The sequence below is a fragment of the Mustela putorius genome, unplaced genomic scaffold (assembly GCF_011764305.1).
Source record: "Mustela putorius furo isolate JIRA1106 unplaced genomic scaffold, ASM1176430v1.1 tig00001033_pilon_pilon_pilon, whole genome shotgun sequence".
NCBI lineage: Eukaryota > Metazoa > Chordata > Mammalia > Carnivora > Mustelidae > Mustela > Mustela putorius.
The window spans coordinates 1,456,078-1,469,482 of record NW_025421540.1 but is presented as its reverse complement, the minus strand read 5'-3'; positions in this window follow the sequence as shown (position 1 = coordinate 1,469,482).

The window sequence follows — 13,405 nt, the reverse complement described above, 5'->3', positions numbered from 1 at the left end:
TAGACGAGGAAGCAAAGGTCCAAGCATATTACGTATTTTGCCCCAGTTCTCAGGGCCAATGTATATCCATGCTCTGATTTTTCTGTTTAACCACACTAAGTGAAACATATCTGCTATTCATCTATAATGTGTAATAAGAAAAAATGCAGGAAGAAAACCTCCGAGATGGAAGTGTGCAAACCGTTCAATGTAAGGGAACCTACAGACCGTAGTGCCCTTGGGGTCATGTTCTATTCTGGGTGCTTTCTGTAACTTCTCTGGACTCTCACCTTATGAGGTGGGCTTTCTAACCCTCCAAGCCAGGGTTCTGTACTTCACTATGATGCTAAGTAAGTCTGGAGATGGGAGTGGGCATGTGTTTCCTGGAGCAAAAGTTCCCTGAACGCCTCTGTAAATTAAGCATAAGTTCAGGCTAGTTCTAAGCTAGAACATAACCCTGAAGGTAACATCCAATTCTCCAATACTGAACATAACTCTTTGAACTTATTTCTAAATGCAAAGGGACTTTGTTTATCCAAAAAGCATGTGCTGCAAATGTTCCACCAAACAGTATGCAGTGTGGAGGTCAGAGCAGTAGACATTTGTTAGTGATGTGATAATTCCTCACCTTCATCTTTTAACTTGAAAGTTGTAACTTGTAACTTGAAAATTACAAATGTTCTTTGTTCTAATGGGAATGCTTCTCTGCTTATTTCCGCATTTAACAACATTTATACTCAGGGATTTTTTTTTTTTTTTGTTTTGAGTCCTTTCAATTTTTATTCTGCATTTCAGTGAAGAGGACTTACTGGCTCCTCTTTTCTTTTAATCCCATTTTAGAGATCAGATTAACCAACTGTGTTTTCTTCCTACTTTCTGATAAAAGTACCATAGAATTATCTTTGTTTTATTTTTCTATTTTTTATAAACTGCAATCAAATCAAATGGCCTATTTTCAGTCTGATTTCTTGTTAAAAAAGATAGTTTGCAAAATGACTGGGTTTTGGGTTTTGTTTTTGGGTTTTCCTCCTGATCAGCAAATACATTAAGCCAGAATTTTCTGTTATGGGCTGATTTTTAAAAATTTTAATCAGCTTTATTTGAGGTATAATTTTATACGCCTGTTATATATATGTATATATATAATTTTATATATGTAAATCCAACAATTTTGAGTGTACAATTCCACACAAATTATTTTAAACAAATTTTACACAGTCATGTAACAAACAACAACACAATCATGATATAGAACCTTTATGTCACCCCCAAACTTCTTTCATGCGCTTTTGAAATGACCTCTGGGCTGACTTTTTTAAAAGATTTTTTAAAAATTTATTTTATTTTTTATTTTTTTAGAGGGGGGGGAGAAAGTGTGAACGGGGAAGGAGCAGAGAGAGAGAGAATCTCAAGAGGATTCTGCTCTGACTGTAGGGCCTGGCGCAGGCCCAACCCCAGGACCCTGAGATCATGACCTGATTGGAAACCAGGAGTCCAACTTTAACCGACTGAGACCCCAGGCGCCATCCTCTGGGTGGACTTTTAAGAACCTTTATAGAGGGTTACTGATGTCACAGGGGAAAATATAATATGTCCTCTGAGATTGGTGGGGATTTTCCCACTGCACAGAACAGCCACCATCCAGACTTCTGACAAACTGTCCTTCTCCCCATTTTAATCTCCCGTGTTTATGTTTGTGTAAGCCACAAGTCCTTCCTCTGGGCCTGAACAGGAGTCAACACCATTTCCATCTGTCAGCTGGGTGGGCTGTGCCTCTTACTGGAAGACTGATGAGACCTAAGAGGAGGTGCTGCCTGGGCTTACTGGTGCTCTCTGTGACTCTGCAGCAGCCAGACTTTAGGTCTGAGCGGTTTCAGATCTTCCCCTCCATCGCCCCAAAGTGGTGGAGGCTCGGCTGGCAGGCATGTGCCACGCCACCTTGATTCGCCAAACACCAGACTTTGGGGCTTGAAAAACAGAGACTTGTGGCCTCCCCATCCCGCAGGCTAGAAGCCCACCACTGAAGGGTCGGCACAGGTGGTTCATTTCCGAGGGCTGTGTGCTGGGTGCATCAGTGCTGGGCCTCCCCACAGCTTCTGCTGGAAGCTGGTTTTCTGGTTTGCTCGTCATCCCTGGCCTTCCTACAAGCACCCCCCTGACCTCCGCCTTCATCTCCAGATGGCGTTCTCCCTGTGTGTGCGCCTGTGTTCAAATGTCCCCTTTTCAGTCAGAACGCCAGTCATATTGGCTAATGACTTCTTAATTAATTACACCCTAGTTCCAAATGAGATCATTTTCTGAGATCCTGGGGGTTTAGGACTTCAACGGATGAATTTTGAGAGGGAAACACAATTCAACCTTTAACATTTTTCACCACCCAAATGTCCCCCCCCCACCAAATCCTAAACATACAACAATCATGCCTCACTTGCATTGGTAGAGACCTCGGTGTCTCCTCAGAAACGAGGTGCAGACTCCTGCATATTCTTTCATTTATTTATTTTTGTAACTTAATTAGCCAACATATAGTACATCATTAACTTCAGATGACTCCTGCGGATTCTTAAACTGTAGAGCATATGTGAACACCTGGGGACCTTTGCGAAACAGATTTCTGGATCCCCTCTCTGGAGGGTCTGATTCATGAGTCTGGACCAGCGCCCAGGAATCTATCTTGTTTAACAAGCACCACAGGTATTTCTAAGGCAGCAGGTCCCCACCTTCGGAGAAGCCCTGATGTGAGCTGTAAGGGGCTGTCTTGCTGAAAGACCCAGGCTCCAGCTGCTTGTGGAAAATGCAACAGAGAGGAGTAGAGCCTGCATGGAAACTTAAACGTAGTGAGTGGCAGGATCTTTACATCTGAGTAATGAAGACATGTGCTTGAGATCTCTCTCGGACACTAACCCACTTAGAAATAGGGATGGGTTAGAGATACACTATGGGCTAAATTTTCAGATATATATACATATATATATTTGTGAGCCACACTTCCTGTTCAGGGGTCATCCGTCATTCCTCCCATCAGCCAGAGTCTTGGGAAGCACCCAACATTCAGCAAGCAAGAGCTGCCTCCAAAAGCTGGTGGAGAAGGAAGGCTTTGCAAAGCTCCCTCTTCCCTGGGTCTCACCATCTCTCCTGCCTTCTCTGACCTTTTTTAAAGGAGCATCTTAACTCAAGGACTTTCCCTCTGTCCTCTATTGAGATGGTTGATATCCTTCTTAAAGCACAATCTGCTTGGTTTCTTTCTTTCTTTTCCTCTGCTTGCCCCCATAATCCAGCAATAGTTCCATATTCACCGGGCAATTTGCCTCTGATGCTAGAAAGTAAGCTCTCTGAGGGCGGAGACTTGACCTTCATTGTTCACACTCTTTTCCCCATGCCCTCTCTAGCACCTGCGCTAGGGGCAGGCACATTTTAGATGCTGCAAAATGTTTGTGGAACTAACTGGATGGATGGATGGATGGATGGATGGATGCTGGTACCACCTGTGAACAGTAAAGAAGACTCTATGGAGTCTCTATGGAGACTCTATGGAACATTTAAACCATTTCAGGTGAGTCCATGTTAAGGTTGTGTAAAGACTATGTGCCAGGATACCAAGGAACAGGAGAGTCACTTGGGGTAGGAGATAGGGATTGTTTTACGGAGGCTGTTTCTATGGGTTTTCCTTCTAGCCTCTTTTTTTTTTTTTTTCAGCTTAAGTGTTTTCATGTTGTGTGTGAGTAAAGAGGGGTCTTTCCTTACTACTGAGCTTAGGTAAATGGAAATTCTGTTTGTGGGAGAGGTGGTTTTGGAAACTGAGGGACTCTTTGGGAACCAATATGCAATGGGCTTGTGGAGCAAGCTTGTTGAACGTAAGAAGGGATGGAGAGATGGGGCCAACAACAAAGACTTTTCTTGGGCAGCTCTGCAGAGAATTGAAAATTACCAGAGAGAGAGAGAGAGAGAGAGAGAGAGAGAAGGTTGATCCAGTGCTGGAAAGATGGCCATGCTCTTCAACTTATTTTTTGATGCATGATTTCCCTCGAATCTTGGGTCCAGTGGGAGATCCTGGCCCCTGTAGCCGAACTCTTCTGGACTCTCTAGAGGGTGCCCTGTGGTAAGGACTCTGAGGAGGGACTTCTCTCTTCTGCAAGAATCTCCCAGCACAGGGCCGCTCCGACTCCACGGCTACACAATGAGAACAATGCTGTTCAGAAATCATTGTTGGAAAATCAGGAAACCCTTGAGTCTCTCTAGGCTATCCAATGTGAAGATCTTAATTTAATAAACTGAAGAAACAAATTCACTAAGGAATTTAGCAAGACTGCAGGTGTTTTTGTGACTTTCCTGGTCAAGTGGTGCCCCCTTGTGGGCACTTCGACATACTTGCCAGGATTCTGGGCTCTGGAGAAGCAAGACCACAGCGGCAAGGACGATCCCAAGAATTGCTAGTTTGGGCCCTGGCTGATGGTTCTCTGGATTGTCTACTGGGCGAGAATGTAACTTATGAGAGTGGTGTGGGCTAATCTGTGACTCCTGCCACCTGCCCAGAAGGTATGTCGGTACCTGTGAACGTGACCTTATTTGAAAATCAGATCTTTGTGGATGTAATTAAGGTGTGAGTGAAGATGAGGCCAGTCGAGTTGGCTTTTCATCCAATAGGGCTGGTGTCCTTATAAGATGAGGAGACGGACATGGGGGGAGAGGCGGCCATGGGGCGATGGATGCAGAGGTCTCAGTGATGCCGCTCTAAGCCCAGGAACGTGCAAGATCGCCAGGCTCAGCCGAAGCTCGCATGTGGGGGCCATGGCACAGACACCTCGCCATGGCACTTACAGCCTCTAGGGCTGTGAGAGAGTGAATGCCTGCCGTTGGAAGGCATTCAGGTTGTGCTACTTTGTTAGGATGGGCTGAGCGAACAAATGCACAAGGGGTCTGGGACTCTGAGTCAAAGTCCCAGCTTCCACTTACAACCTGTGTGACCTTGGATGAAACATTTCAGTGCCTCTGCGCCACAGGGTTATTAACTACACTGTGGAAACATGCCAAAGGGAGAGTTCCCCTACCCCCAAGGTTCCCATGAGGACAGTTGATCCTATACATAAGCGCATTTTGTTCATTGTAGAGCACTGCGCAAATGTGACATTATCATGGGGCCAAGGGGTGGTGGCGTGTGGTGGCACAGTGAGGCCTGGAACTTCGCTGGCCAGGACCCATGTGTGGGTGGAAATGTGAGAGAGGAAAACTCAGTTCTCAAAGGAGCCAAAGGCAGGGATGCCCAGGGAAGGAGTTGGAAGACATTCGAGATATCAAGTAAATTCTTGCTCTGGTACAAATTATCCCAAAACTCACTGTCTTAAAACTATGAACATTTATTATACACAGTCTCTGTGGGCCAAGAATCTGGAGCAATTCAACTGGGTGTCTCTGCATCTTTCTTATGAGGATACAGTCAAGACGTTGGCTGGGGCTGGGGAACCCACTTCCCAGCTAGGGAGGCCTCAGTCTTTACTCACCACGAGGTCCTCTCCATCGGTCACCTTGAGTGTTTGCATGATGTGCCAGCACCTCACTCCTCCCACCGCCCCTGCCTGCTGCTTCTGTCGGCAGTGGTTCTTGACCTTTACAGGGCCACAGACCTTAAGCTCTAAATAGAGCCAGGGATCCTCCCTGCAGTGAAGCACACATATACAATTACACAGACTATCCTAAATAGAATTTCAAGAGGTTCTAAGGTCAAGTACCACTGGTCCACAGAGATCTCTGTCAAACACAAACCTAATTACGTAACTTCCTGTTTAAAATTTTCTGGGACCCCTGTTGCCTGCGGGATAAAAAACTCATTAGCAGATCATAAACTGACAGCAACGTGCCTTTAGTTACAGCAACATCAACAACATACTGAGTGTCTTCTGTGCGGCAGGCACTTTCCACATTCTTTCTAGTCCCTAGAAGAACCCCACAAAGAGTGAGTTTTATTCTTGATGTTTTGGAGCTAAGGAATATCTCAGAGATGAGATGTGGTGGGTCTAAGGCCCAGCTGGCTTTTGTGACTCTAAAGGCAGCGTCCCCTGTCAGGCTCACTGTCCCGCCGTGTGTCCCACCTGCCCACTGGATTTGTGAATTCTCACGAATAGGGACAGAGCTCTGTGGAGGCTCGGTGGGTGCAGGTGGTATTAGCTGGGCACCCAGCTGCTGGCTGGAACTCTCTGAGGTTCTTCAGTTCCGCAGAAGTTGATGCTGCCTATTGGCTGGGCCCTTGGCTGGGACTGTCGGCCTCACCGCTGCATGCGACTGGTGGCTTCCTCACAGCATGGCGGCCGGGCTCCAAGAGCCAGTCTTCCAAAAACAAGGTGGTAGCGCCTGACAGTTTCAGGCCCCAGCTAGGAAGTCTCATAGCCTCATTTCTGCCATTCTCTCATGCTTGAGGGAGTCACAAAGATCCGTCTAGTTTCAAGGGGAGGGGATACGGGTCTCCGCCTTCCATGGGCCATGTCAACATGCCATTGCCGAAGAGTGCATGGGATGGGCGGTACTGTGGTTCCCATCTTCAATAAATACAATCTGCCCACCAGAAGGATCAAGATTAGTTAGTTGAGAGGAGAAATGTTGAGTAGGTAGGCAGATGCTCAAGTCCAGAGAGCTCAGGGTCAAGGAAGTAAGATTTGGAGGCTTTAGGTATTGCTGGTATTAAAAACCATCTGGAATGGGACGCCTGGGTGGCTCAGTTGGTTAAGCTGCTGCCTTTGGCTTGGGTTATGATTCCAGGGTCCTGGGATTGAGTCCCATATCTGACTCCTTGCTCGGCTGGGAGCCTGCTTCTCTCTCTCCCTCTGCCTGCTGCTCACCCTGCTTGTGCTCTCTCTCTCTGTGTCAAATGGATAAATAAAATCTAACAACAACAGAAAAAACAAAAAACCCCACAAAACATCTGGAACAAGTAGAAAGAGGGAGAGGGGGGTTATCAAGCATTTATTGAGTGGTTGTATACTCAGCTTTGTGGGAGAGAGTTTGTGAAAACTTTGTGGATACTGTGTGGTAGAGCTCCTCCTGTGAACGTAGAATTCAGCTCCCAGGGCTCTTGATGGGGGGGCTCAGGATCAGAGCTAACAAGACTCTTTTGTCCTCAGGAAGCTGACCTCTCTGCGGAGCTCAGAGGGCCCTCCAGCTTTCCCTGAATAACAACAGCCAAAGTATTCAGATTTTTAAAAACCTGAAAACCTTCAAAAGGGCAATATTGAGAAATAAAAGAACTGAATTATTCAGTTTATTTATTAAGCAACTTCATGTCAGGGTAAAAGGGAACAAGAAATTATGGTGGTGAAAGTATTCACTAAAGGTTAAAAAAAAAAAAAAAGGAAAGAAAAGAAAAGAAAAAGGAAAACGAAGGAAAAAAAACCAGAAAGACGCTTTTCATCCTTAAGAGATCTGATGACTCTTAGAACCAAGGCTTCAGGTAAGATCTTTATTTTAGGATCAGGCTAAATGCCAGACTGGTGAAAAAGGGAAAAACCATAAACTTCTGAGTATGGCACAGACAAGCTTTCATAATCTGGCCCTTTCCTTTCCAACCTTACTACAGTTCATTATATTCTGGTCACTCTACTCTCAAATCCCCTAACACGCTACACCTGTTGACCCCTCCGTGGGTTTGCTCCCCTTTCTGATTCCTGGCGAACTCCTACTTGATGAGGGAGCAGGAGGCTGGCTGAGGACAAAGCAAAAGCTGGCGCCTTGCACCCCCTCTTCACCTGCTCCCCTCCATATGTGTAGCATTCCTCAGGCACCCCTGACTGCCATAAAACGATAAATAGTTAACTTGCAGGGATCGCAATCCTGCAGAACAGGAATCTCCCTTGCTCTACAAGATGTCCTAGAGACCTAAACAGGGAGGTTACCTTATCAATAGCACAAATTTCCAGAGGCAAATAACTCTCGGTTCTGAAATGCTAACTGAGTATTACTCTCACCTTAAAAGTCCACCAGAGACGTGAGTCAAAGCCAAGCAGCAAGGGTCGTTTATTGCAGGTTCGAACCTGGACCTCTGCGCCACTCGTTGCCGATAACGCCGAGAGGTCTAGAGCTGGGGTGGTGCAGGGTTTTTATAGACAGATACAAACAAGTTTCGGTGGGGCTGAGCTGATTGGTTGACAGTTTGAACAGGCATACTTGGCGTCAGCGGATTGGTTCAGGGGGCCCGCGCGCGAAACAAGCAAAGCAGTCTTACAGAAGCAGAACTGGCCGGTTAGCCCGCGCGCGTGAAAAAACAAGCATTCGTACAGAAGAGAAACTAGCTGGTTAGCAGGATAAAAATGCACTTCTAGCCAGGGAGGTTCTTTTGGTCTTTCAGTTCCTGAAGCCCTAATGTCTCCCTCCCACCATAAACTGGAGGAGACTGAGGTAGAAGGGAATGTGAATGATAGCAGGATCATAATAACCCACCAAGAATCTCCCAATTATCTTGATGTTAATGCCTGACCTAAAGACGACATTGATCAGGCCATAAGGGCAAGGCCTCCCCGCCAGCACCTTGTAGGCCCTCCCTAACATGTGAAAACTCTGTTGAAATCTCCCATCCCTTCACCACCTCCCCCCAACTGCGGGGTATATAACATGCCTACCCTCACAACCTGGGGCAGCAGCTCTTCCTGCCCACGGGTCCTGTCCCCGTGCTTTAATAAACCACCATTTTGCACCAATGACGTCTTAAGAATTCTTTCTTTAGTCGTCAGCTCCGAACCTCACCCCACCGAACCTGACTTAGGTTCTGGGACTTCATCACTACTCATCCCCAAAGTCAACTGTTCTACAAAGCAGGTGGTTGCAGCCACCCTTCGGGGTGCTTTTGTAGTCCTGTATTGTTTATCATGAGCAGATGGCCAGTTTCTCAAGGGCAGAAAGCCTAGGTGATTTTTTGGCAGCCCCAGCACCCAGTAATGCTGGGCACAGAGCTGATCATTAATGTGGGGGAACGATGGCAGAAAGAAATGTAGATAAAATTAAATTTCCTTAAACCTTGCAGCCCACCAGCAAATATTTGAGGGAGCCAATCCTCTGGGAAACTTTGAACAGTCTTACTGTTAATGCTTTGCTAGAGGGAAAAACAACCTTAGCTTGACAGTAGCTAAACCTCCAGGATCCTGAGAGTCTTCTTTAGCATATGAAAGTCCTTTTGGAAACTTCCCTGGTCTTTACCTCCCCTCCTTTCATCTCGTATAATAAGTCGCTCCTCACAGTCGTGGTGGGGGGGGGGCTTTCTGCCTACGGGTTTTTTGCACCAAAGACATTTCAAGAATTCTTTTTTGGCCATCAGCTCCAATGGCCCAACCAACATTACCACATCGATAATCACCACATTTTTTTCTGTTTTTGGAATGGATAGACTAAAACTTTAACAATGCTCTTTAGTGTAAGAAAGCATTTAGTTTCTGCTCCCGTTTCCTGGGTCTGGCTTCTCGACTTGCCTGGGTAAGGATTTTCACTGTGGAGAAGTCTCTTGCTTGTAAGGGAAGCCTCGTGGCTTGGACAGGAGGACAGCATTATCCCCCAACCCTGGGGCTTGGCTTCTGCCTACTTCACAAATGGAAGTTAGGGAGCCTTACACTCTCACCATTTCCAATTTACTTCAGAGTTTGGCTCTTGTTCAGAGCTACCCTAGCACAGTATCTGTTGACTCCCCTTCATAAACTCTGAACTGTCAGGAATCAATGGGCTTCACAAATCATATCGATTACCTAAATGCACTGACTATGGAAGCTGGTCCTAATGCAGTTTTTGACACTTGAAGAACAAGGGTAGAGGATGCGGACTGTAGTATTTGTGAAGGTGTCACGGCTGTTAGTGTTCTGGAACCTGGACTGGATCCTGATGGAAGAACCGAGTGACACTCAGAGATCTTGGAGGACAGGAGGTTTATCTAATGCCATGGAGCTCAGAGGAGAGTGATCTCCAAAGATCTGAGCCCCAAGAACAAGCAAGGGGGGTAATTTTAACTCTTCTACTTCCACATACTAGGTACTGAGGGTGCATGCGGGAAGTGGGCCAGGGAGAACCCAGAAGAGCCCTGGGGCAGAGACTGGGACTCCCTTGCTGGCTCAGTCGGCCATCTTTAGGACACAGATTTTTCCTCAACATTAGGACAAGTGAGCTTGTTTTTCGGAAGCTCTGTGGTAGCATAATGGGGGATAGCAGAAGGCCCTGCATGTGTCCTGCAGTTACTTCTAGGGCTTACGGATAATATCCTCTGGTTGTGCACAAGTGGGATGAGCTGTCCCCAGAATGCTGAAGATTTTGAGGAAGTCACAGATGTACCAGAGAATTCCCTCCCTGTATCTCTCAGTGGCTGTCACTACTAAGAAAGAAAGAGAAATTCTCCTACTGGAGCAACAGTAAAGGTTCTCCTCCTCTTTTGTTACCATACAAAACAGCCGTGAGGTAGTTGTTTGCAGTACGGAGACTTTACAACAATGCTAACTGGTCTCAAACCAGACACGGATGTGAAAGGTGTCGGCAGTCTACCTTCCATTCTAGTCTGCTCACCTCCGGGGCTCTCAGGAAATCTTGAGATTGTTCTCTGGAATCCTGGTCGCCCTTCTTCCTCTAGGGCATGTGGCTTCCCGATGGGGAATCACCAACCACCATAAGTAGAGATACTGCAAATCCAGTCTTGAGCACAGTGAACACATGAAGTGGTAGGAAGCCAAAGTCCAAACAGGAGGGGAGGTGATGGGGGAGTGGGAGTAGGGAGGGGTGAATTTGCCAGAAAATACTGGAAAGAATTTGGAGAGAGGGAGTGAGGGAAACAGGGAACAGGAAACATGGAGCCCGAACTTGGAACCAGGGAGGTCAGACCCAGTAAGAGAAAGTGAGAACCAAAGTGGTCTTTTCAAAAGAGGCTGCTCAGGTTTTGTTCACCAAAACCGAAGCCTTGTCTTGATGCTCCACCTGGGGCCGATAGGCGGGAGGAATTCACTGGCTGGATTCACTTCTGGCATTCAGGTACAACTTCATCTTCAGTCCTCAGTAGTGCACAGTGATAGGTGTGTAGATCTGAGCAGAGCTGGGGAGAGTCTCAGATCCAGGGGTAAATGGGTGGGGCTGTGTGTGCTTTGGGTGCTCTGGTGGGAAGAGAGGTAACCCACAGGCGGGGGCTGGTTTTTTCTGTGAGTTTTCTCCTACTAAGTCCTTGGAAGGGTCTCTGTCTCCAAAAAGGGCACTGTGATCGGCTTCTGACCTAGAAAATGAAACATGCTTGCCTTTCCACTGCTGTGGGGCCCTATTTGAATGAAGCAACACTAGCAGTTGAGACGTCCATCCTGAAACCTGTAACATTATCTCTTCTTTGGGACATGGTACATTTGGGACCAGACACAGGAGGAGACTGGAATTTTCACATGCTATTCTGTAAGTGCCACGAAGGCAGGCTCTGTGTCTATATTCCCCCTTCCTGTGTCACCAGTAGGTAGCCCAGTGCCGGGTACTATGTGCTCAGTACATATCTGTTGAATAAATAAATGACCCCACCCCCAGGTTTAAATGTTAGGACCCTGGCTCGTATTTCCAACAGGTGGGCTAGTGGTTGTGTTATGAGACACATTCTCTAAGCCTTCCCATATCAGATCACTGTATGTCTTTTTCCCTTCAGCTTCTGCCTTAGGCAAAGATATTGCAGGGGTTGGGGAGAGGTTGGGGGAAGAAGTGAATCTGAAATTAAGCTAAAAGCATATAGTCCTGTCCCTACACACTCTTTACGTTTTCTCCCTCTTTTCCCTTGTATTTAGCTATGTGGCAGTGCAAAAATTTACCCCAGAAGGTAGCAATTTGAAACAACGAATATGATCTCACCTAGTTTCCAACGGTTGGAAATCTGGCCCATGGGGTGGTGCTGGCTCACGTTCTCCCACAAGGTCTGTTTTTTTGGCCAGGGCTGCAGTGATCTGAAGGCTCGACTGGATGGGAGTGCGGCTTCTAAAAACTCTCACTCATGAGACTGTTGACTTGCCATGTGGGCCTCTCTGGAGACTGCTTGACTATCCTTACAGCATGGCAGCTGGCTGCGGTCTCAGCAAGCGAAGGTGAGTGAGAGGGGACAGTACGAGGAGGAGGGAAAGAGAAAGACCCAGGGGAGTGGGGAGGAAGGGTACCTGCTCTCTGAAATCCTACACTGCAATTTTTGCCTGACTCTATTCTTTGGAAGTAAGTAACTACATCCTGCCCACACCCCAGAGAGGGGCAGTTAAGCCCCACCTTTTGAAGGGAGGAGTCCCAAAGATTTTGTGGAAATATTTTGAAGCTACCACAACCTTCAGTCAGAGTCTCCATCCTCCTGGCCGTATTCCTGCTTCTCTCCCATTTGCCCTTTTTCTCGTAAATTGGCTAATCCTCATACCTCTAAGCTAACTTTCTCATAAGTTAACTAATGCTATGGGAATTGTAAGCTTTCTATAGATTCTCTTGGGCCCAGGAATCCTGATACCCGCCTTGCTCAATTTTTTTTTTTATAACTGAATGTCTCTTATTAATTGCATAATGTATTAATTGCATAAAAATACAGAGGGCTCATCAATTCACTGGTCCAAATGTGCTTCCCATTTTTAAAAGGGACAAAGAGACTCCTCACTCTGTAAAGTACATCTTTAACCTAAAGGAGGGACTCTGCTGGTAGTGTTAAGTGTGGTGGGTGTCTGAGGCAGAGCCGCGCTAGTCCCACAGTGCCACAAGGTGACTCTGCTGGAGGGAGGTATGAACACATAAGAGGAAAGGCTTACTGAGACCTGCTCTCCAAAGTGCTCTCTTTGTTCTTTCTGGTTTTTTCTCTGTCTCTTTGTCTCCATCTCTCTACTTTTCTGTCTCCACCAACCCGTGTGTGTGTGTGTGTGTGTGTGTGTGTGTGTATCTTTTCTCAGTGGCTTAAAGTGGCTTTCAAACTCTTCCTCCCCTCACTCTGCACTGTTGGCACCTCTTCTGTTCTTAGAAGCTCTTTTTCTCTTTTCCCCTCTCTAACTGCCTACCCACTTCTACCACAGGTATTATTATTAGCAGATTTGGGGACAGTTACTCGTTTCATTCAAACAAAAAAGAAAGAAGCACCCTGAATAATGAAGCCATAGACTTCAGTTTAAATAAGTTGTATTTCAAACTGAGTATAACAGAAAATGCTTCTTAAATAAAACTTGTTTTCCTGATTCTGAAAGCAATACATAGGAGTTCTAGGGAATTTGGATTTTACAAAGGAGAAGCACAAAGAAGCAAATTGCAACTGTCAATTATTCTATGATCAGAGATAACTGAGGTTAGCATTATGATATATGTCCTTTAGTTTTTTACATAAACACACACACGCTATTGGGATATTCTGTACATACTGTTTCACAATCTACTTTTTTCTTGTTTTTTTCTATTTGAAAAAAATTATTAAGATTTTTATTAGAGAGAGAGAGAGAGA